The sequence below is a fragment of the Brassica rapa genome, chromosome A10 (assembly GCF_000309985.2).
Source record: "Brassica rapa cultivar Chiifu-401-42 chromosome A10, CAAS_Brap_v3.01, whole genome shotgun sequence".
Classification (NCBI taxonomy): Eukaryota; Viridiplantae; Streptophyta; class Magnoliopsida; order Brassicales; family Brassicaceae; genus Brassica; species Brassica rapa.
This window is the reverse complement of record NC_024804.2, coordinates 7,100,135-7,124,215: the sequence shown is the minus strand read 5'-3', so window position 1 is coordinate 7,124,215 and position 24,081 is coordinate 7,100,135. Positions and strand designations below refer to the sequence as shown.

General features: G+C 37.9%; 2 long non-coding RNA genes across 8 annotated transcripts; one reads left to right on the top strand and one right to left on the bottom strand.

The window, feature by feature from the left end:
- Positions 1-1,119: 1,119 nt before the first annotated feature.
- Positions 1,120-2,283, bottom strand: LOC103864871. Its single transcript, XR_004452399.1, has 4 exons — positions 2,068-2,283; positions 1,787-1,831; positions 1,560-1,678; positions 1,120-1,471 (listed from the first exon to the last, which is right to left on the bottom strand). It is a non-coding gene; the product is annotated as an uncharacterized LOC103864871 (long non-coding RNA).
- Positions 2,284-14,406: 12,123 nt separating this feature from the next.
- Positions 14,407-17,920, top strand: LOC103845696. Of its 7 annotated transcripts, none has more exons than XR_004452401.1 (7): positions 14,407-14,844; positions 14,919-14,962; positions 15,085-15,205; positions 15,387-15,949; positions 16,077-16,158; positions 16,300-16,366; positions 16,515-17,920. It is a non-coding gene; the product is annotated as an uncharacterized LOC103845696 (long non-coding RNA). The 7 variants fall into 7 exon arrangements; XR_004452400.1 differs by having other exon boundaries at positions 15,085-15,270; XR_004452402.1 differs by lacking the exon at positions 14,919-14,962.
- Positions 17,921-24,081: the final 6,161 nt, after the last annotated feature.

Sequence of the window (24,081 nt, the reverse complement as noted above, 5' to 3'; positions counted from 1 at the left end):
AAAAAAACAAAAAAAAAAAGAAAAATGAATAAAAAATTATAATTTTAAGGGCATTACTGCCATTTTGAGAAAAATTAGTCTAATGGGACATAAAGTAGTATAGATTAGTATAAAGGGACATAATTACTATTTTTTTGCTCTAAAAAAACAATTTTTCCTAATTTTAATTGCCTTCAGAAAATACATTACCATTTGAGCCAACAAAAAAAAGTCTAATACTCTTTCAAAGAAGCGAAGGACCAGGACTTACCTAGTCAGTATCTTCCTCGCTTCGTAACTCAATGAGTCTATATTCTTGGTGTAGTGATAAGAATAACGCAAAGGCATGACTATTTATAGGAGTGTGATTGCAAGTCATGTAGAAGAACCTAAATCTTACTAACATCTATACTATAGTATTTTTGTATAGTGATAACTCTGGTTCATACCTGAAAAAAAAAATTTCTTTGTTTTCCATTTTTTATGTTCATGGCTATTTGTATTAAGAAATTTGTTTAACGTTGGTTCAATTTTTTCGTATTGGTTTGAATGTGTCGTTGTAAATGTTAATGATGTTTTTATATAGAAAAGATAAACATTAAATATATTTTAAATTCATTTAACTAATTCTAATAAAATAGTAAAAAATAGAGGTAGTAATTTAAAATTCAACCAAAACCAAACTACAATTCATATTGAAAAGCTTTTTAGTCTTCTTGAGTTTTGGTTAGTGAAAAATGAAACCAAATGTAAATCTGTCAAAGGCAGAAAGAGACAGGGGTTGAACTATTAGAAGCTTTGCATTTAGTAAACAAGAAAGCTAGACGTTTAGAGCATCGTTAACCCACAAATCTCATTGGGTCTCTTAATGAATTTTTTACTAATTAAATGTAATTAAGAACCTTTTTTAAGAAACACCTTGATTCATACCCTACAACGGTTTCTTATTTAGGAGTTCTTAAAAAAATATTGTTTTTTGTTGCTCAAAAAAACAAGACCAAATCATGAGAATCATCATCATCCTGAATATAGCTAGAAAATAAACTACTCCAAAAGTCTTCATGAGAATCATCATCGTCCTAAAACTCTAGCTCCTCCTCACGACCAAAACCACCAGATTCTAAGAGCATGATTATCCCATGATCCTTAAGTAGGTTTCTTTATGATTATTTAATATTATAAATGTACTTAAGTGGGGTTAAGAATTCTGGTTAAGAAACTTCCATTTTGAGCAGTCCAATGGGAGTTTCTTAATTAGAGTTCTTAAATTACAAGAGTTAGTACGTAAGCATTGCACAAGTGATTCCTACACAAGTTCATGACTGATGACTAACGACTTTACACTCTTCTTGACCTGAAAAAAATGAGAACATGACACCCTCTTCTCTCTCTCAAAGTGACAAGCCATGTGACCACAAAGAGCTTTAGAAGAAGTGAAACCTTTACCACATTCTCTGCGAACTTCCTCTCTTTGAACTACTACATCTTCTACCTTAAAGACAAAATATCAAACCACTATATAAGCACAGATCAGAAGAAGAAGAATGGGAAACTAGTGAGAACCCATTTATTTAAATTACCTCAAATCTTGGAAGAACACAATGAACTAGAGAATCATCAAGCTCAAAGCTTGATACTTTCTGACAGAGATCAGGTTTTGGGGAATGTAACAGTCCTCTCTTGTTAACAGGCAACAGAACTAGACCACATTCAAGGACGTATCAGTGTGTCAAAGATAATGAATCAGATTACCAACTAAACAATCATAACCCACGATGACAAATACAAATTGAACAATTGAAATTACCTCTCCTAGTATTGCAGGTCCTGGTAGCTTAATCCGATAAATGACCTGCAGGAACAAAAAATATAAACTCAATTCTCCAAAACTAGAACAACGATGAATAATAAATTTTGACAAGAGCTGTGGAGAATCCATAGGTTTGGTCTGTGGATCAGCTTTGACAAGAGAAACCAAAAGTCACGAGCTTTTCATCACTTAAAAAACTACGACAAACATCCAAATGCAGAATCTTCGGTATCAAATTTATATTAGAAAACTAATCTAAATATACAAAAAGGGACAACCTTTTATAAAAGAGACGAATCTGTATCCAAAAGAATTGAACTTTAAGCTTCCATATCTACTATGTCAACACCAATATGATCTTCTAGAAGTTAAGAGAAATACAAGAGCTTGAAATTCTCTCAGACTAAGCACTAAACCAATCTCTAACAAGAAATAGAAGTTAAGCGACAAAAGTATCAAACTTTCAATGACACGAAGCTAGAGACTAAGATTGTTGTAAAGAAAACCATTTCGAACCTTGGAGGTGTGAAGGAGAGAGTGTTGGATTCGTGACTTTTCCAGTAAATGGGTTTTTGCTTCTCGTCTGATTCAGTGATCGAATGAGCTGAACAAAACCCATCGTCGCTTTTCGAAGCTTTAACTAAAAGACCTTCGCGAAGGTAACGATAACAAATGAAGATACGGAGGAGACGTCGACTCAACCGAGAGAGTCGTCCTCCGTCGTCTGTATCGATCCTTCGCATGTGAAGGAGTAAACGAGAAGACACGAAACAACGAGAAAAGAAAAAGAAAAAAAATAAAAATTCTGTGTGGCTGACACGTGGTTCAAAAACCACGCTTAAAATCGGTAACCAAAGTGCCCCATTAAGGATCGATAACTCCCTTTTAATTTCTTTTGGATTTAATTAAATCACCATTTTCCTTTAAGGACTCCTTTAAAAACCACCGATAATCATGGTCTAACCCATCGTCGACGTCTTCCTCATCAACCAAAGACAAAACACAGGGTGTTGGACCATACTGATTCCCTTATAACTTCAAGTTAGACGAACAAAACTCAACTAGTACTCACCTCTGTTCCCGTACATGATAGCTGATGTCGGATGCTCAATTGCATCATCGAAGTTTCCTTCAGAGAGAGCCTCCATGGCTTTGCAAAAATCCAGTGGAGAGTTTTCCGTTATCATCTTTAGAGGCTGTGTTAGCTTTCTGCTTCACCAAGAACTCGGCGATGGCTTCTCTGTCACAGACAACAGCGTAATGCAAAGCGGTTTGGCCTTTGTTGTCCTGTTCAAGAGAATTACCAATAAACATATGAATAAAGCAGAGATAACAAGAAGTTTAGCAATGTCGAGGTGTCCACGGTCTATAGCCCAGTGCAATGGTGTGCGACCTTCACTGTCTGCAGTTTACGGGAAAATTAGAATGCAAAACCAACATTAAGAGAACGTAAATGGAAGATAACAAAGCAGAGACTAACCCTTTGCATATACAGGAATGCCGCTTTCAATTCTTTTAAGCAAATTCTCGACTTGGAAGATAACAAAGCAGAGATAACAAGGTTTGTACCACGCCACCGTCTAACCAAGTTGGGTATAGCTGAGTGACAAACCTCAATAAACTTCTCCATCGCTTCTTCAGGAGGCATAGCACCCAGTTTCTACCATGCTTGCCTGAAACAGAACAAGATCATGGGAAAATCCCTATCAATGAACTTGCAGTCTTTCAACAAAGTACAAGCCACTAAAGAATCAAACGTTACAAGAGCATAGCACTATAAAGTCTTTTTCAAAAGCAAACTCATTACAAAGAAAAACAAACCTTGTAAACATAAAAAGCTTGTTAATGTCAGCTTCATATTGCAGTTGTCGTGGATTCTACAATGCCAATTGATCATATGAGAAACTACAAACTACATCTACGGAGAGGAAGCGACTCATTGAGATTCAATCAGTTTCATATGTTCTAAGTACATGTTTTACCAATGCCACAAGCTACAAACAGAGTCACACATGGCTAACACACAAGAAGCATTTTATATGGTAGTGACTAAATCATGAACAAGAATCGAACTTGAGCCATGTATAACTAAGAAGCTAAAGAACTATAAGCTCGATGATCAGCTACGCAAAAAGTCTAATCCTTTAAAACCAAAACCATAGAAAATTCAAATTAGCATGAGCCACATACGACTGAAGTGAATTCGAGCCCTACGAAACTGATCAAAACGCACATTTTAATTGTCATACGTTCAATAGCTCCGATCCAGGTAACAAAAATCAAACCCAAGTTTAAAATTTCATCAGATAACAAAGAACGAAACCAGCTTGAACTAGAGATCGAACAAGATCATTGGAAGAGAAGTTCGCATTTGGTTACCTGGGAGGAAGAAGACGAAGAACTGATCACCAGCTCGGAGCCAGAAGACAAGTCGGGCGATTGGAGGCGAGGGGATTAAAGAAGATCGAAGAGAAACTTCTCAAGTCTTAACCTTTTTCTCTAACAGTAAACCCGTTCGATTACGATCGATAGAGTCATGGGTTTGCTTCCGTCGACGGGTTTGCTGCCGTCGAGGGGAGATAGAGAGATGAGGTGATTTGCTTCCGTGGAGAGAGAACACACAAGAACAACCAAAAGACAACCCGTGTCTCAGAAGACGCGTTTCTTATTTTCCCTAATTAAGATATGTTTCTTCCCCTGTTCTAAAACGCGGGCACCTAGCCACGGCACCTAGCCGCCTAGGCGTCCGCCCAGGCGCTGGACGGAGACTAACCGCCCCGAGTTTACCATAATCGGACCAGAAAATCGGTCACCAATTAATCGGCCCAATAACCGATTAATCGGCCTATTTACCGATTAGGCGGCCGATTATTAAATAAATCAGACCAATAAAAAACTCAAAAAAATAAATCTTAACTAATAAAGATTTTTTGGGGCTTATTAAGAAGCCCAAATATCCCGAAGGCTTATTATAAAGCCCGAATATCTTGAAATGTTTCAATCATGTAGGAGTCTTTATATAGATCAAGATTTGGCGTCCTTTTCCTTTAGTAACCGATGTGGGACTTTTTCTCAGAGAGATAAATAATTGAAAATAATGAAAATGAAGGAAATGAGCGTCGAACCCAGGTTGATAGCGCGCCAGATCAAAGACCAAACCACTGGGAGACATCGTCTTCTTTGCCATAATACGCATATACTTATATATATCCACATTTAAACATAATAAAAGTACAAAAAACTAGGCCCCGCTTAATCCCCGCTTAATCTCCGATTTTTTGGTAACTCGCTAGGCCCGGGATTGCCGTCCGACTAGCGCCTAGCGTAGTTTCAAACAGGGGACTTTCTTCATAATTATGCTAATTGTTTTTAAATCTAACCTATACTAAAAGGGTTATATGAGCATCAGAGAGTGTGTCCACGTAGGACAATTAAATCAGCCAATAGGGTAATCTGTTTTTGCCACGTAAGCCACCAAATTAGTATTCGGTTGGGCTTTTTATTTCATTTGATCCGTCAAATAATTTTGTTTGTTTGGCCCATTGAAATCCCAATACCTTTCCACGAGCGTCGATTCCTTTGGTCTTCCTCTTGTTGGGGTCAAAAACGGTTACGACAAATTTAACATTCAAAACGTTCGAAGAAGAAAATAAGAGTTTCTCCGAAGAGTACTTTTCGAAATAGATTCTTCCTTACGAAAAAGCTTGGCGGAAGAAAGAATCGAGACGTCCGACGAAAGCTCGAAACAGGTCGCTACGTAGCGACCGAGCGCTCGTCCCGCTCGGTCGCTACGTAGCGACCGAGCTCGAGCCGAAGCTCGGTCGCTACGTAGCGACCGAGCTCAGCCAAGCTCGGTCGCTACGTAGCGACCGAGCGATCACCAAGCTCGGTCGCTACGTAGCGACCGAGCGATCGTCCCGCTCGGTCGCTACGTAGCGACCGAGCTCGAGCCAAAGCTCGGTCGCTACGTAGCGACCGAGCGATCGTCCCGCTCGGTCGCTACGTAGCGACCGAGCTCGAGCCAAAGCTCGGTCGCTACGTAGCGACCGAGCGATCGTCCCGCTCGGTCGCTACGTAGCGACCGAGCTCAAGCCGAAGCTCGGTCGCTACGTAGCGACCGAGCACTCGTTTCGCTCGGTCGCTACATAGCGACCGGGCTCGAGCCAAAGATCGGTCGCTGTATTGCGATTGAACCTTTCCGAACATCGATACGACACCAGTCCTTGCATTCTCGTCAAACCTTCGAATGCTATCTCCCGAAGACCGTAGCAAGCTCAGTCTATGTTTCCCGCTATTCTAATTCATCGATCAAACTTCGCGGATTAGAAACCGCGGAAAACTCGTAGTAAACGTGTCGAGTCGGAAGACGGCCCAAAGGGACCTAAAACACGACTCGAGGCCCATCCTACGATTTTTCCTAACCAAAAGCCCGTGAACCACAGCATGGTTCGCGCTTGGCCCGCGAGGAAGGATAAATGTCAAGTTTCCGCGGATAAATACGGAAGTTTTGAAGATAATTGTGAAGATCGGGAAAAATGGAATATCTCCATTTTTATGCTATGACGGCTTAAGGGCAGAAGAGTAAAAGCGTAAACCGACCTTGGAGCTAGTATATAAGGAGTCCTAGGCGAGGAGCAGAAGGGAGAACTTTTTCAGAGCAAACTTAGCACTTAGAGCGATTTAGGCAACTTTCCGTTTTTGTTATTTCGAGCTGCGACTCAATTAGGTTTAGCCGTCTTAGGGTTGCTAGAACTAGGAATCTCGCCGACAGCTCTCGAGCCCAGGCTTATACCTTGTTGTAACGCTCATACGCAGATTCGGAATAAGATCTACTTTGCTCTCTTTTCGATTTCTTATTTTTATCGTTGTTATTCTCGTGTTCTGATTGCTTGACGTGTGGTAATTAACAGATATCCGGGTCCTCTGGGAAACTAGGGTTTTCTTAGTTTCCTTATTTAAACGGAAATCGACAGTGCGAATTTCGGTTCCCACAGTTTGGCGCTAGAAGGAGGGGGACTTACGGATCAATCTAACCCGCAAAAACCACTCAACGATCAGGAAAGACATGCGAGATTCGACGTGCGCGAATGTCATCTCATTCAGGGGGGGAGAAACGGTCGATCGAGCCAAACCTCGGAACGATCTCCTTGTTATCGAGTTGACAATTCGAGATATCGACGTCGCTAGAGTACTAATCGATACCGGAAGCTCGGCCGATATCATCTTCAAAGACACTCTTGAAAAGATGGGGATCAGTCAATCCGAGATCGCGAAATGCCCAAGCCCACTGCTAGGGCTTTCGGGGGAAACGACCATGGCCTACGGATCGATTAGACTCGCTGTCAAAGCCGGAACCGTGACAAACATCACAGAGTTTCTAGTCGTCGACCGCCCCGCATCTTACAACGTTATCATGGGGACGCCATGGCTGAACACCATGCGCGCAATCCCATCAACCTACCATCTTTGCCTCAAGTTCCCGACCCCTAACGGAGTCGAGGTAATCTGGGGAAATCCAAGAGTTTCTCAGGTTTGTTTCGCCGCGGAACTAAAACGAAAGAGACCGATCCTCGAAATCACTCCTAAGAAAGCGGAGAAAGAAACCTCCAGCAAAGATACGCGAAGTCAGGATTCAGCGGAATTCTTCTGGCAATCTCGTATCTTCGCAGCTCTAGATGAAAAACGCGAGCCAACTTGTGAACCCGTGGTAACGATCTGTCTCGACGAAGCCTTCCCAGAACGCTGCGTCGAGATCGGAGCCAATCTCCACGAGCCTTTAAAGACAGAACTCATAACCTGTCTTAAAAAGAACCTTAATACTTTCGCGTGGGCTGCGGAAGATATGCCAGGAATCGACATTAACATAACATGTCACGAGCTGAACATCGACCCAACATTCAAACCCGTCAAACAGAAAAGACGGAAGCTGGGACCCGAACGTGCTACCGCAGTAAACGATGAGGTCGAAAAACTGCTTAAAGTTGGGTCGATAACGGAAGTAAGTACCCCGACTGGCTCGCCAACCCCGTAGTAGTCAAAAAGAAAAACGGGAAGTGGCGAGTTTGCGTAGATTTTACCGACCTAAACAAGGCATGTCCAAAGGATAGCTTCCCTCTACCACATATCGATCGATTGGTAGAAGCAACGGCGGGCAACGAACTCCTATCCTTCATGGACGCTTTCTCAGGCTATAATCAAATTAGGATGAATCCCGACGATCGTGAGAAGACTGCGTTCATTACCGATCGCGGAACCTATTGCTATGAGGTAATGCCCTTCGGCCTCAAAAACGCTGGAGCAACTTACCAACGACTCGTGAACCGAATGTTCTCCAAACAACTCGGAAAAACGATGGAAGTTTATATCGACGACATGCTTGTCAAATCCCTCAAAGCAAGGGATCACGTGTCACATCTCGAAGAATGTTTCGCACAACTAAATTCCCATAACATGAAGCTCAACCCGACGAAATGCAGATTCGCCGTGGCATCAGGAGAATTCCTCGGCTACTTGGTCACCAACCGCGGTATCGAAGCAAATCCAAAACAGATCAACGCTCTAATCGAGATGGCTTCGCCAAAGAATAAACGGGAAGTCCAAAGACTGACCGGCAGAATCGCAGCACTTAACCGATTTATCTCACGATCAACAGATAAGTGCCTGCCCTTCTACGACGTCCTGCGAGGAAATAAAAAATTCGAATGGACGGAAGAGTGCGAAAACGCCTTCCAACAGCTGAAGCGTTATTTAGCTACTCCTCCAGTCCTCGCAAAACCCGTGGAAGGAGAGCCTTTGTTCTTGTACATCGCGGTATCGGCAACAGCCGTAAGCGGAGTCCTGATCAGGGAAGAACGCGGGGAGCAGAAACCTATTTTTTACATAAGCAAAACCTTGCTGGATGCCGAATCTAGGTATCCGTTGATGGAAAAATTGGCATGCGCGGTCGTAACATCGGCCCGAAAACTACGACCATATTTCCAATCCCACACGATTGTTATCCTCACGACTTTTCCCTTACGGACAATTTTGCATAGCCCAAGTCAATCAGGCCGATTGGCGAAGTGGGCGGTCGAGTTGAGCGAGTATGACATCGAATACCGACCAAGGACGAGCGCAAAATCACAGGTGCTCGCGGACTTTTTGGTCGAACTTCCAACGGGAGCAATAACCAACGAGGAACCAAATTCCACCTGGCTCCTCCACGTCGACGGATCTTCATCCAAGCAAGGATCGGGTATCGGGATCCGTCTCACATCTCCAACAAGCGAGATCCTGGAACAATCGTTCAGACTGGAATTCCATGCCTCAAACAACGAGGCCGAATACGAAGCATTGATCGCAGGTCTACGTTTGGCTCACGGCTTAAAAATACGCAATCTCCACGCTTACTGCGACTCCCAGTTAGTGGCCAGTCAATTCAGCGGAGAATATGAAGCCAGAGACGAACGGATGGACGCGTACCTCAAACTGGTCCAAGGTCTAGCTCAAGACTTCGACTGTTTCGCCCTTACCCGGATCCCCCGTTCCGAGAATGTCCAGGCGGACGCCCTCGCGGCCTTAGCATCAAGTTCCGATCCAGGACTCAAAAGGGTAATTCCGGTCGAGTTCATCGAACATCCGAGTATCGGACCCCCAGTCGTTGTCAATCTCATAGAGGGTCAAGACGACGAGGAAGAAGAGATTACGATACCACCACCATCGGAGCAATCCGATTACGGTTGTGATACCCCATGGCTTCAGACGATTCGAGACTACATTATCGACGGGCAACTGCCCGCCGAAAAATGGTCAGCTCGCAAGATCCGAACACAGGCCGCACGCTACGTAACAGTGGACGGCGAAATCTACAAGTGGAGATTCTCCGGACCGCTCCTGACGTGCCTGGAAGGGGAAAAGGCGAGGAAAGTAATGGAGGAAATACATTCCGGCTCATGCGGCAACCATTCCGGCGGAAGATCACTAGCCGTGAAAATAAACGCCACGGGTACTATTGGCCAACAATGATCGGAGATTGCGAAAAATTCGCACGAAAATGCGAAAAATGCCAAAGGCATGCGCCAACTATCCGACAACCCGCCGAAGTTCTTTCCTCCATCACGTCGCCTTATCCCTTTATGCGCTGGGCCATGGATATTGTCGGACCTCTGCATAATTCAAAGCAAAAGCGTTTCCTTCTAGTCCTTACCGATTTCTTCTCAAAATGGGTAGAGGCGGACTCGTACGCAAGTATAAAAGACGTCCAAGTCGAGAATTTCGTATGGAAAAACATCATCTGTAGGCATGGAGTTCCTTACGAAATCGTAACCGATAACGGGTCTCAATTTATTTCCACCCGATTCGAGGCATTCTGCGAAAAGTGGAAGATACGACTCAACAAGTCAACTCCCAGATATCCGCAGTGCAACGGACAGGCTGAAACAATCAACAAGACCATTCTCGACGGACTGAAGAAACGCTTGGAGGCCAAAAAAGGTAGATGGGCCGACGAACTCGAGGGAGTCCTCTGGTCTCACCGTACCACCCCAAGGCGAGCAACGGGAGAAACTCCCTTCGCCTTGGTATACGGCGCGGAGTGCATGATTCCCGCGGAAGTAGAATTTCCCGGTGTTCGAAGAAGGTTCTTACCCGAACGAGAGGAACTCAACAATGCTATGCTCTTGGACGATCTCGACCTCATTAACGAACGCCGGGATCGAGCGCTCATCCGAATTCAAAACTACCAGCACGCCGCTGCGAGATACTATAACTCCAACGTACGGAACCGAAGGTTCAATCAGGGAGATCTGGTCCTTCGCAAAGTCTTCCAAAACACCGCTGAACGAAACGCGGGAAAACTCGGAGCAAACTGGGAAGGTCCCTATAAAATCGAAAAAGTCGTCCGACCAGGTTCTTACGAAATAGCCAACATGCAGGGCATAAAAATCCCTAGAACCTGGAATGCGATGCATCTCAAAAAATACTATCACTAAACGAACCAACTCGCAATCACTGAACTACGAGACGGCTTGATCTCCGCAAGGAGTACGTAGGCAGTTTGCCGAAAGGCAAATTCAGCTGTCCTCCCTTATTAAAAAGGGGGGGAGTGGGTACGTATACTCGTATACTCCCAAAAAATCGAAAAACTTCTTACCGCACTTTTGGTGTTTTCGACTTATCAAAACATCCTCACCCGCGAAATCGCAACGAGGTCTTCGGAAATTGGTCGGCCGCTTGGGAGAATCGAACCTTTAGCATCGCGAGACGTCGCAAAAGATGCCTCAAAATTGGTTTCTTCCGAGCAAACGAAATCTCCGCCAAAAGACACATATATGCACACATTAACATTTATTTTGCGCAAATTAATCAAAACAACGGCACACGCCACCAAGTCCGATGCTGATCACATCGAACTCACAAACGTCCTAAACAGACATAGCCATCTCATGGAGATGACTCTCTTACATCCGACACAAGGATAATAGCGCTATAAAAGAAATCCGAAATTTTGGTCTAGCACTTCCGGTCTCCGGAGAGATGCTCGATTCGTATCAAACAAGTCGTATAAGCCGAGAACTTTTCGCGGACTTTACATCGATACGAATCAGGAAGAAATCGCGACAGGAAAAACGATAGCCGGTTAGTCACCGCACAATCCTTAAACCGAAAGTAAACCTAGGTCTTGCCCTAAACCCAGCGCACTGGTCTCTAACATCTCAAAGGCATGATATCAAAAGATAAGAGATTCTTAAACCACGCCTCTATGTTTACGTTCGATACCTTCAGCGCCCCCGCAGAGTTCACATCTCGCGGAAGAACTCTCGAAACAGGTCTCGAATAAAACATTTCACAATCGAAGAAGGATATGAGACGACAACTCATCACCTTCCTCCCCACTATTCACAAATTCATAAAAAACGTTATCCGATTATCATACCATAAAACCGCGGAGCGGTAGGGATTCAAAGCCACACACGGCCAGTCCCGAAATACAAACAAGGCCGTTCAAGGCCGAAGCTTAAAGACATAAAAAAAAAAAACAAATCTCTCGCAAGAGATCTAACCCAAGTCACCCTCAGAACTTACGCTCCCTCTTCACCCGCCGCCTCGTCCGAGCCTGGAGCCGCGTCGCTTCCGTTCTCTCCGACCATCGGATTTTCCCCTCTGGGTCTTCTGGACACGTCGGAAGGAAGCAAGCGGATTTTAGGTCGGCCAGGATGAGATCGAAATCGCCATCCTCGGCCGCCATATCTCCCTTGCAGCCGGACAGTCGGGCCTCTTCGGCCTCCAAGGTCGGGGGAGTCTCACTTTGGAACGACCGAACCACGGCCATCCCGCCCTCAATCGTCGCCAAAGCGAAATCCCTGCTCCGGATACGCTCGAGGGAACCCAGGGAAGCAGAAATCTTCGCCAAGCGAGCCTGAAACTCCGCACGAAGGGCATCCGTAGCCTCTTGGATCCCGCGGCGCGCTAGTCCAGCGTCACTCTCGATCTGACGCTGGAGTCGACGCACCTCCGAGGATTTGGCCTTCCTGGTTTTCTTTTCCTTAAGCAAGGAACTCGCCGTCTTCCCGAGGTCCCTCTCAAGCTCTCCTATCGCAACCTCGAGCTTCGACACTTTCGCAGAGTGAGAGTCCTCGACAGCCGTCAACATAGCCTCGGTTTCGGACCATCTGCCCTGAAGCTCCACCAACTCCCCGGAAAGACGACTGGTCTCAGAACCACATTCGCTGATCATCCCATCGATCAACGATATGAACTGCGAACAAAAAAATTCTTAAGACTAAGTCCATGAAAAGAATGCACGACAGACGATCGAGAATTCAAACGAGAAACAAACCTTTCCGCGAAGTCCCGATGCTAGGCTCGACCCACCTCGCTGCGAAGTCTCCCCGTCACCGCTCTTGGCCAGTTTCCTCTTCCGACTCTTAGGCTGAGTAGCCTGGACAGCGCTAGGAGCACGCAATGCCAGAACGATTTCTTTTCTGGCTGGAGGCGGAGGCATAGAGTCAGCGGCCTTCTCTTTGTCCTCGACGAGGATCGGAGTCGTGGAAGATCCCGCAGGTAGGACTTGCGGGGGAAGAGCCGCGACGCCGGTCCCGTGACACGGGGCAACGACCTGCGCGGAGGAAGACGGAAACTCGGAGCCAGTCTGAGCCAATTCTTTCTCGGCTTGGCGACGAACTAGTTTCTCTCGGAAAGAAAGATGACCGGCAACACAAGCCGGCACTTCCGCCGGAGAAGTTGGAACCGGAGCCAGAGAGGTGGCCTCACCCATCTCGACGTCGGAATCCTTCTTATCACCTTGGGAGGAAGACATGTTGAAAGGAAAGTTATGAAACTAGAGAGTTTTTGAAGAAAATGAAGGAGGAAAGGTGTGAAGAAAATGAATGACAAGAGCTCACTACTTATAGAAGTATGGGTTCGGAATGTCGCCTCGACAACCTTTTTCCGCGGAGTTTTAACTGTAAATTTCGTCCAATACGCTTAACCTTGTCAAAGTCATCTATCCGCCCGCTAGAGTCACAACTCTAACGGGCTGGGGGGCTAACTGTTGGGGTCAAAAACGGTTACGACAAATTTAACATTCAAAACGTTCGAAGAAGAAAATAAGAGTTTCTCCGAAGAGTACTTTTCGAAATAGATTCTTCCTTACGAAAAAGCTTGGCGGAAGAAAGAATCGAGACGTCCGACGAAAGCTCGAAACAGGTCGCTACGTAGCGACCGAGCGATCGTCCCGCTCGGTCGCTACGTAGCGACCGAGCGATCGTTTCGCTCGGTCGCTACATAGCGACCGGGCTCGAGCCAAAGATCGGTCGCTGTATAGCGATTGAACCTTTCCGAACATCGATACGACACCAGTCCTTGCATTCTCGTCAAACCTTCGAATGCTATCTCCCGAAGACCGTAGCAAGCTCAGTCTATGTTTCCCGCTATTCTTATTCATCGATCAAACTTCGCGGATTAGAAACCGCGGAAAACTCGTAGTAAACGTGTCGAGTCGGAAGACGGCCCAAAGGGACCTAAAACACGACTCGAGGCCCATCCTACGATTTTTCCTAACCAAAAGCCCGTGAACCACAGCATGGTTCGCGCTTGGCCCGCGAGGAAGGATAAATGTCAAGTTTCTGCGGATAAATACGGAAGTTTTGAAGATAATTGTGAAGATCGGGAAAAATGGAATATCTCCATTTTTATGCTATGACGGCTTAAGGGCAGAAGAGTAAAAGCGTAAACCGACCTTGGAGCTAGTATATAAGGAGTCCTAGGCGAGGAGCAGAAGGGAGAACTTTTTTCAGAGCAAACTTAGCACTTAGAGCGATTTAGGCAACTTTCCGTTTTTGTTATTTCGAGCTGCGACTCAATTAGGTTTAGCCGTCTTAGGGTTGCTAGAACTAGGAATCTCGCCGACAGCTCTCGAGCCCAGGCTTATACCTTGTTGTAACGCTCATACGCAGATTCGGAATAAGATCTACTTTGCTCTCTTTTCGATTTCTTATTTTTATCGTTGTTATTCTCGTGTTCTGATTGCTTGACGTGTGGTAATTAACAGATATCCGGGTCCTCTGGGAAACTAGGGTTTTCTTAGTTTCCTTATTTAAACGGAAATCGACAGTGCGAATTTCGGTTCCCACACCTCTTCGTCGTTTCCTTTTCTCCCTAACGGATCAATCCTAATAAACATCTCTAACTCTTCTGCAATCAAACCTCCATTAACCTCATTAATGGCATTGTTTCGAACATGCATAGAGTAAATTCTTTGTGCTCTCTACGATGAATCCCAACAGCGAATCCCATGTTTCCGGCGATCTTATCTCCAAGAAATCAAACGGAAAGGACGGTGTCTCCTCCAACGAGCCGATCGAATGTACCGGCCAAAGCGGTGTGTCTTCCGCCAAAGCTGTCTCCGGCGATCCTCTGTCGAAGAAACCAAACGGCAAGGCCGTTGTCTCCTCCGCCGAGCCCATCAAACATAGCAGCGGAACCGGTGTCCCTAAATCTCAGCCTATATCTTCATCTTCGTCTCTTCCTTACCTTCCGTTTAACGTTTATGCAACCTCTCATCAACTCTACTAACGGTGAATTCTCTCTCTCTCTCTCTCTCTCTCATTAGTTGACTATCTGTAAACCTAATTCTCTTTAACTTTATCAGTGTCTGCTTCCGTGAAAACTCCATCACCTAACATAACTACAAAAGTAAGTTTTTTTTTCCTGTCTTCTGATTATTTGATCAAAAGCATCGTGGGTTTTTTCTCTATTATGAAAAATGGATTTAATTGAAAATCAAAAAAATTGTGAAATCATCTCTGGTTTATCAGGTACACGGAAGCTTGATCATGGAGTTTATTGCAAATGGTGGGTTAGTCCCGCTATGAGCAAGGCCATGGATGGTTAAATCCTCAACTCTGAGTAATGGAGCTCTCTCAGTGCATTGTTCAAGTATTAAGATTTTTCTGCAAATATACTTTTGCAGTTTTGCCCAAAACGTTTTAAGGATTTTTCAGGTATATTAATATTTAATGTTGTTCTTTGATTGTAGGATGTTGCTTTCAGTGCTCCTTTCTTACAAGTTACAACTTCCTTATTTAAATAATCTAACGCTAAAAGGATTGGGTTGCAGGTTAGATTATTTTGAGAGTTTCAAGAGGTGCACCTGGAAGAACATTCTTAACCACTCACGGAGGTTGCTGGTTTGACGGAGAGCGATGTTGTGGACATCGTGAAGGTGTAAGAATGATACCTCTCTGAAAGTAGAAGTCACTTGCAAAACAAAAGGTGAGGAAGTTTTCGAGAAAGCAACTTTACGACAGTGACACTCTGAAACGCCTCAGTTGAATATTAGGCGCTATTCTTCATTGGGCTTACTTCCCTTTCCGCAAAGAGAAAAGCTTATGGGTTCTTCTTGCGGATTCAAACTATATCTGTTTCTTCCTGAAGGTTGCTTTCATGGACAGAGTTTGAAGCTATAAGCATTGCGTCGAGTGCTATTAGTTAGACAGTGAATACTTTAGGAGAAAGCGTCGAGATAAATCATAATGCAGTTAGAGAAGTTCCGACTCTGTGAGAAGATTAAAAGTGGGTCTAGATTGGTTTTGCAGCCACTTTCCGAGGTAGGTGGAATGATACTGAGACAAGAACGTCAATACTCTTGCTAACCAGTCTAAATTCAAAAAATACTTGGAGGTACGTCTCTTTCCATCTTTATGTTTCATATAGTAATTGTAGTTATTCATAGACTTGAAAAATTACACATTAACGACTTCTCTACGGATATGTATCATTACTAATACCATTCCATCTATAATTTCAGGTGTTGTAACCCTTAGCTTCACAAATTCCCCATGACTCTTCTTTGATTCCGTCGTCAGTGTGACAGAAAAATATCTATCAAGGTAATCGTGAATAAATCTTCCCTTCTCACCGTCACTCCAGTTATAAGTACTAAAATATGAATGCCAAACCATGTCGTCGTCCACCGCTCTCGAAATTAATTCTACATAAACACATTTCATATTCAACCATGTTCGAGCTAGGTTTGGAGCAAATGGAGATACCACACCAGCTATCAAAAGCTCCTCCGCAGCTATCAATAGCCTCCACGTAAGTGTTTTCAAACAGTTATGTTAGCATCATCAATGAATCTACCCCCTTTTTGTCTTATATATGTCTATATATATATATATATTATTCGCAAGTTGTGCTACTAATCGTATGCTATATATATATAAATATTGGTTTGAGGTTAAAGTATGTGATGACGGTGGTGGTGAGGCAACCTTTGTCATCTTTAAGCAGCACTGAAACTGGTTGGTGGACAAGCGCCATTGGTCATGAACGAGATGAGAGAGATACTTACAATCAATAAGTGTAACACTAGATATCTATAAGTCTCATGAGAGTGCTCCCAATGAAGAAGCAGCCATAACAACACCACAGTGTTTCCAAGACACTGTTGGATGCTTATGCAACTTCAAGTCAAGCTCACGGATTTTAATTTCAAGTTACTTACAAGATAGTCAGGGTCTTCTGTATTATTATGATACCATTTAAAAGGGTTCGAACTAACCTTACAAGTTACAAACCAATGATGCGGTAGACAGATTTAAGTTTTTGTTTCTGATTTTTACAATAGCTAACCCCTTCCAGTTTATGTTTTTAATTCTGATTTCGAACACCCAAGTACTATTGTTATCTATTTCTTAGTTGCATCACCAAGTCAGTAGTTTTTTTAAAAGAATTTATGAATTGTCTTCCTTTATTTTGAGCAAATTATGAATTGTCTTCCATTTTTCATTTTTAAGATCAAATCTATAAACAAAACATTTAATAATTTATCATTTATTTAAATCGATAAGTCATTTTCAATCCAACAGTACATCAGTCTCTCAACAAATAATAATTTACTGAAATAAATAATATAATTTAAACTCCAAGAACTTCGAAAAAGAATAAATAAATTTAAATAATATCCACATTTCATCAGCCACAACCAAAACCTAACATATAATAAAAAAAATTAATAATAATTTTGAAAAGTAAAAATAAAAATAGAAAAAATTGTAAAATTAAAATTTAGTTAAAATACATAACATAAATTGAAAAAGTGAATTTTTTTTTGGAATAAGGTGAATTTTTTTTGTAAAATAATAATGAGAAATTGGTTGAAATACCATAAATTGGCTACCATCTTTAAAAAATAAATCTTCATTCAAAAATATCATAACATTTAGGTTTAGTATTTAGTGATTTGGCTAAAGTTTTGTATTTAAAGGGGGTTTAGGTTTATAAACTTTTATAAATGATTACTAAAATTTTATAAATGATTACTAAACATTTATAAATTGGACGATTTTTTTTTCGTTCGGGCCACTAAACTCATCAGACCATCTAAATTTAACAAGAAATGGACAAAATAACATAACCAAATAATACATATTAAAAATAAATATTTCAAAAACAAAAAAATTATTAAAAAATATAAAACAAAATTAAGCAAAATAAAATATTATTTCATGATATAAAAAATAGATTTAAAGTAATTTATTCAAATAAATAGGTAAAATCAAAAATATTATTTCTTAAATTCTAAAAATCTGCAAGCACAGATCCAATTCTAATACGTGCAAATAAGAACTACAATATAAAATAATTGAAGAAGCACAAAAAGAGTATAAAATTAAATCAACGAAAAAAGGTAAATATCATAACATCAAACATTATCATAACATCAAACAATTTTAACTGAAAAGATGATAAAATTAAATAAAAAATAAAAAATAATATTTCATACACATTCTATAATCAAATCATTAAAACAGAAATACGTGATACATAAAATATTTGTTGAAGGTAAATATATATATATATATATATATATATATATATATATATATATATATATATATACTATACTAAAAGGAGGATATAAGCTTCTCTTAGAGTGTCCACGTAGGCACAAAAAATCGACCAATCAAAGAGTCCGAAGTTGCCACGTCATCTCATTTATTTTCCGTAAAAAATGAAAAAATAATGCAAAGGAAAGGATCGAACCCGGGTTAGTATGACATAAATATATGACAAATACCACTAAGCCATTGAAACTTTCTTGGACACATATACAAGAATCACTAAATATGTAATCACAAACTCTTATATACATTTACAATAATATAAATTCAACTTTCAAGACTCCGATACTTTGTTTTGTAAAAAAAAATAAGTAAGAGACTAAGCTAATATATTCTTTGAAAGTGTGAGAACATTGACAAATATGAAAAAACATAGATTTTTGTTTCGTGACAAAGATAAAATTTTTGTAAAAGTAAGTTTAACATATAAATTTTCGTGACAAATATGAAAAAGCATAGATTTTTGTACAATTTTGACAAAACAACTCAAAACATAGTTCTCTAATGTCTTAATAAAATATTATTTAAGGGTGCAATAATTAAATATATCAATTCAATAAATTTTGTAATTTATAGACAAAACAATAACACAACAAATTTTGAAACATTTGTTTAACCTATTGATTTTTTTCATGAGAATCCAACTAAGCAAGATAAAAAAATAATTAGATTTATTTAACCATTTTATTCAATTTTGAATAATTTCAAATTGTAATAATGTATCTTTTTGAATTTATAAAACATAATGTTCTTTCTTTATTACACTAGCATTATATATAGATTTCATATACACAAATAAATATAATATAACAACATAAGTTTGCTTTCCCCGATTCATATGAAAACTTTTTAAGTTATCCACCAAAGCAAATTAATTAAATCAATCAAATTGTTAGAATACAACAAATTAATATATAATTTTATTTTAAATTAAATTATTTGATGGTAATTTTTATGGTGGTAATTTTTATGACATATATATATATATTATGTGAAAGAAATATAAGCTTAATATAGAAAAAAATCTTAAATACAAAAAACTCTAAAATTAACAAAAAAAAACTAATAAAAATTAAACTATGATATCAATTGAAAGCTTCTTATACAATATTAATAAAATATTTAAACGATAATTAGACAAATTTGATTTTTTTTCCGAGCCAAAAGTTTATTATTAATTAGCATCATTTATTTCAAGATGTTTAAGAAAGGATGGACAAAAAAATAGGATGGACATAAATGACGAATATCACCAGTTATTCATCTATCACAAATATCTATGCAAATATGTGAATCAAGTACAACAATCAAACAACATAATGATTTCCACAAAGAAAATTTTAAAAAATATATTTATGTTAGGTAGTCTTATTTTATATTTTTTAAATAATGTAATACAATATTATACATTATTTTTTTTAGAATTGAGAAATACATATATATCAGTTAGACAAATTAAACGATATTAGACATTTGATTTTTTTGCCAGCTAAAATTTTATTATTAATTAACATCAGTTATTTCAAGATGTTTAAGAAAGGATGGACAAAAAAATAGGATGGACATAAATGATATATGAACTATGAATAATATTTTGTAAAGCTGACTTAGATAACACATATGCACATCCATTTTCAGTCCTTTTTGATGCCTAAATTCAATTTATTCAGAGCAGTTATTCCACAAAGAGATTATATGAGATATTGTTTTGATATTCAGATTTGTTTCTTGACTGTTAAGAAGATTGATAACTGTAAAAATGTCTCATTCGAATATGATATGTCTATAACCGAGTCCCCAAAATGAGACAAGTTTGTTTTAAAAGTAAATAATTTTATTTTCCTTATATTATATAATAAATATATATTATTTAGTGATAATAAAAATATAGTTATTCATCCATCACAAATAACTATGCAAATATGTGAATCAAGTACAACAATCAAACAACATAATGATTTCCACAAAGAAAATTTAAAAAATATATTTATGTTATGTAGTTTTATTTTAAATTCTTTAAATAATGTAATACAATATTATACATTATTTTTTTAGAATTGAGAAATACATATAATATCTTATCCGCGCGTAGCGCGGTTAAAAATCTAGTAAGTAATAAAAGGAGGATATAAGCCTTAGATAAAGTGTCCACGTAGGCGAAAATAATCGACCAATGAGAAACTATATTTTTGCCATGTCACCTCCTCTATTTGTTTTTACAAAATGATCTTTTAACTTTTTACTTAAACAATTATAACCGAAAATATTTTTTTAGTAAAATATATTATTTATATAAATATAATTATAGAATGTCCACGTAGGCGAAAATAATCGGCCAATGAGAAACTATATTTTTGTCATGTCACCTCCTCTATTTGTATTTACAAAATGATCCTTTAAATTTTTACTTAAACAATTATAACCAAAAATATTTTTTTGTGAAATATATTATTTATATAAATATAATTATATTTTTATTCACATAATAGTTTGTAAAGAAATATTTAGTGTAAATAATATCATAATTTTATAATATACTAAAATAAATTCAGTTATCACAAATATAGAATCAATTGACAACAACTTAATTTGTCCAGCATAGGACAATAGAGAAGAGTTTTCATACCTTCTAATATTATAATATCTCACTATATTAGTGGCTAAATCAGTTTTCTCTAGCACAAATACTCACTTCATTCTTGGAGTTTAAGCTTTTCTATCTGATGATATTAGTAGTTTGATCAAAAAAAAACTGTCGAACTGTTCATTGTAATTGGTGAAAGAAAACAAACAAAAATCAACCGAAGACTTTTAAGGTATATGAAACAAAAATTGGAAATAGCAATTCTCTTCAATTAAAGAATAAGGCAATAAAATTGTAAAAATACAAAATAAAACAAAAAATATACACATAAAGAAAGATTTAGTAAAATAAAATCATAATATAATTTACATAATTGATAGTGCTCAATTACACTAGAAAGTCTAAATTTACAACATACGCAGTTTTATTTACATCTTTAAACCTATTATCTAATTAAAACGATTCTAAAAAAATGCCATCATGAAGAGTTAGAAAATATACGATAAAATATAAATCATAACGTTAAAAATACATTATCACTGATCACTAAAAAATCATGTTAGTAGTAATAAAAATTAAATGACAACACAATTATTAAAACCTTAGAACGACACGCAACAAGGTGTTATTAAATTTACAAACTACAAATTAAATATGTTCAACGCAAACACACATAAAAATGAGACATCATATTTAGATATATTTAAATAAATAATTTTAAATATATTATATTCTTGATAATTTTAACATTACTTAAAAAGAAACTAAATTATTAAAAAATTAATATACAAATAAAACTAAAGCAATATTTTGTAACGTCAAAATAATAAATGAATAAAAATATATTATGTTAATAAAATAGATTTTAAAGACTTCTAATTCATGTAATATTACAAAATTCAAAATTTGTTTATTACAATTAATATTTTACGATTAAATATATTAAAATAATATTCTAGATCGATATTCAATTGCCAGATTTCAACTATTACACGTAAACAAATATTATTAAGTACGCTTTTTTTTTGAAAAAGAGGTTTTATATTTTAAGTAGGTTATTGAAGTATTTTTTTCTTTTCGTGAATTTATTCGAGATGAGATTTCGATCTTTTAAACTAAGATAATTTATGTTCTATAAATAATTATATTTTTTTTACATAACTTTAAAATCTCGGACTTGATTCTTCATATTTTATTAATTAATTATGTTATATAATAAAGAAATACTTACTTCAAACTAAAAATATAAAAAAAAATTTTAAAATTAGTTATATATAATTTAATATACACAAATTCACATACAAATAAAAATGTCAAATGTAACAAATTTAAATATATTATCCGCGCGTAGCGCGGAGAAAGGATCTAGTTCAATTAATACTAAGAGACGGGAGTTGCATACCCCCTTAATGATGCTCTAATTAGTTTGGAACTCAACTACTAAATTCTAATGTTGACCAATCCTTCTGCCTTCTCAGTTTTTTCTCTCATTTTAAATTCCTGAACATTACTGAATTATTTTTAAAATCACCGTCTATGGAATAGGCCTGGGATTTCGGGTAATCGGATCGGTTTTGGGTAAGACCCGTTCGGGTCCGGATATTCGGTTATTTACAAATTATATCCAATGAATACTTGGAACAGTTCGGTTCGGTTTCGGATCAGTTTCCGGTCAGTTCCGGATCGGTTCCGGGTATTAAATTATTAAACCGAAAATAATATTTTTATTTATTTTATATTTTCTATTTTTATTTTTAAATTTTTTAAAATATAGTTTAATCCAAATCGGGTATATATGTATAGTTTGAAAGTAATTACAATGAAATAGAAGTGATGCAGTGGTAAAAGTTGATGTACTTTCAACTTTCCCATCCGGGTTCGAAACCCATAAAGCGGAAATCCATGTTTTTTAAACATTATTTCGATTTAAACGGGTACCCGATTGGATCCGGATAAAAACTCGAACCGACCCGATACCCGTGGATATTTATAAACATTACCCATCGGTTTAATATGCCTTATCCGAAACCGATCCGAACCGGTCCATTTCGGGTCGGATCCGGTTCGGTATTCAGATCCGGTTAAAAGGTCCCAGGCCTACTTTGGAAAACTCACGGGTCTTTTAAGAAAAAAAATATCTTGACAAAACGTGCATGAGTTTTGTCGTCGTCGTGGTCTTTGGTTTTGCTTACTCTTTTTTTCTTTTTTTTCCTTTTCTGGTTCTTTGATAACACTTTTAAATTTTCTTTTGAATGATAACATAATGGCACTAGGATTTGAATTAGTCTTTTGTGGGAGACATGCAATTACAACATGTCCATCGTCAAAAAAGTTATATGACTTGCTTGCATTAATCAATTTGAAATAGTGCAACATTCCTTGATATAAATGTTTACGAAGTTGCTTTAATATCTACTTGTCAATAAATTCTCGAATATTTTTTTTTTTTGAAAAAAATAAATTCTCGAGTATTAATCATTAAAATAAACTTAAGTTCAGTCTCCAGCTGTGAGGATGGAATCTTGAGGGCTTATTACATCAACTTTAATTTGTGGGTTGGTTTAGATTACGTGTCAGTCAATAAGACAAGCAAATGTCCTTGCTGATGTACATTTTCTATATAATCTTTCATTTTTTCAAATACATTTTCTATAAATTGCATGATCGTACATTTTGTACCAAATCATTGGTTTTATTTTGTTTGTATCCTACATAAATCCGATGTTTTGTCACTAAAGTGATGATTGTTTGTTTGGTTTTCAAATTTTAGTTTTTAGTATTTTGTTGTTAGCTTTTATTTTATAGATTTTAGTTTTCAGTTTTTGTTTTTTTTTGTTGTAGATTTTAGTTTTCTTTTTTGAAATACTTGAATGGATAATTTAATAATAATAAAAAATATTTCTTCTAAGTAAAAGTATAAATATTATTACCAAGGAAAAACATACAAAGAGAGTTATATAAAATTTTATTTAAAATTTCAATTTTATAAAAAATTAAATTAATATTTAGACATACTACAATATATTATTATATAATTAATTTAACATTATAAATAAAACATATTAATATCAGATATTTGATGAATTTGTTTCCAAAGAAATTTGAGCACACATATTTTCTTAACAAATTTGTGCACACATATTTTATGGTTATGTATTTTGTCTATATTTCTATTAATAAATTAAAATAGTTAGTTTTAAAATATGTTTTTGTTGATTTTTTTTTCTATTTTTGTCTAATTTCAAGATAGAAAATATCTGTTATTTTATATAAAATAATATTTTTTCTAAAACATGATTAATGAAATTAATAGAAATACTTTT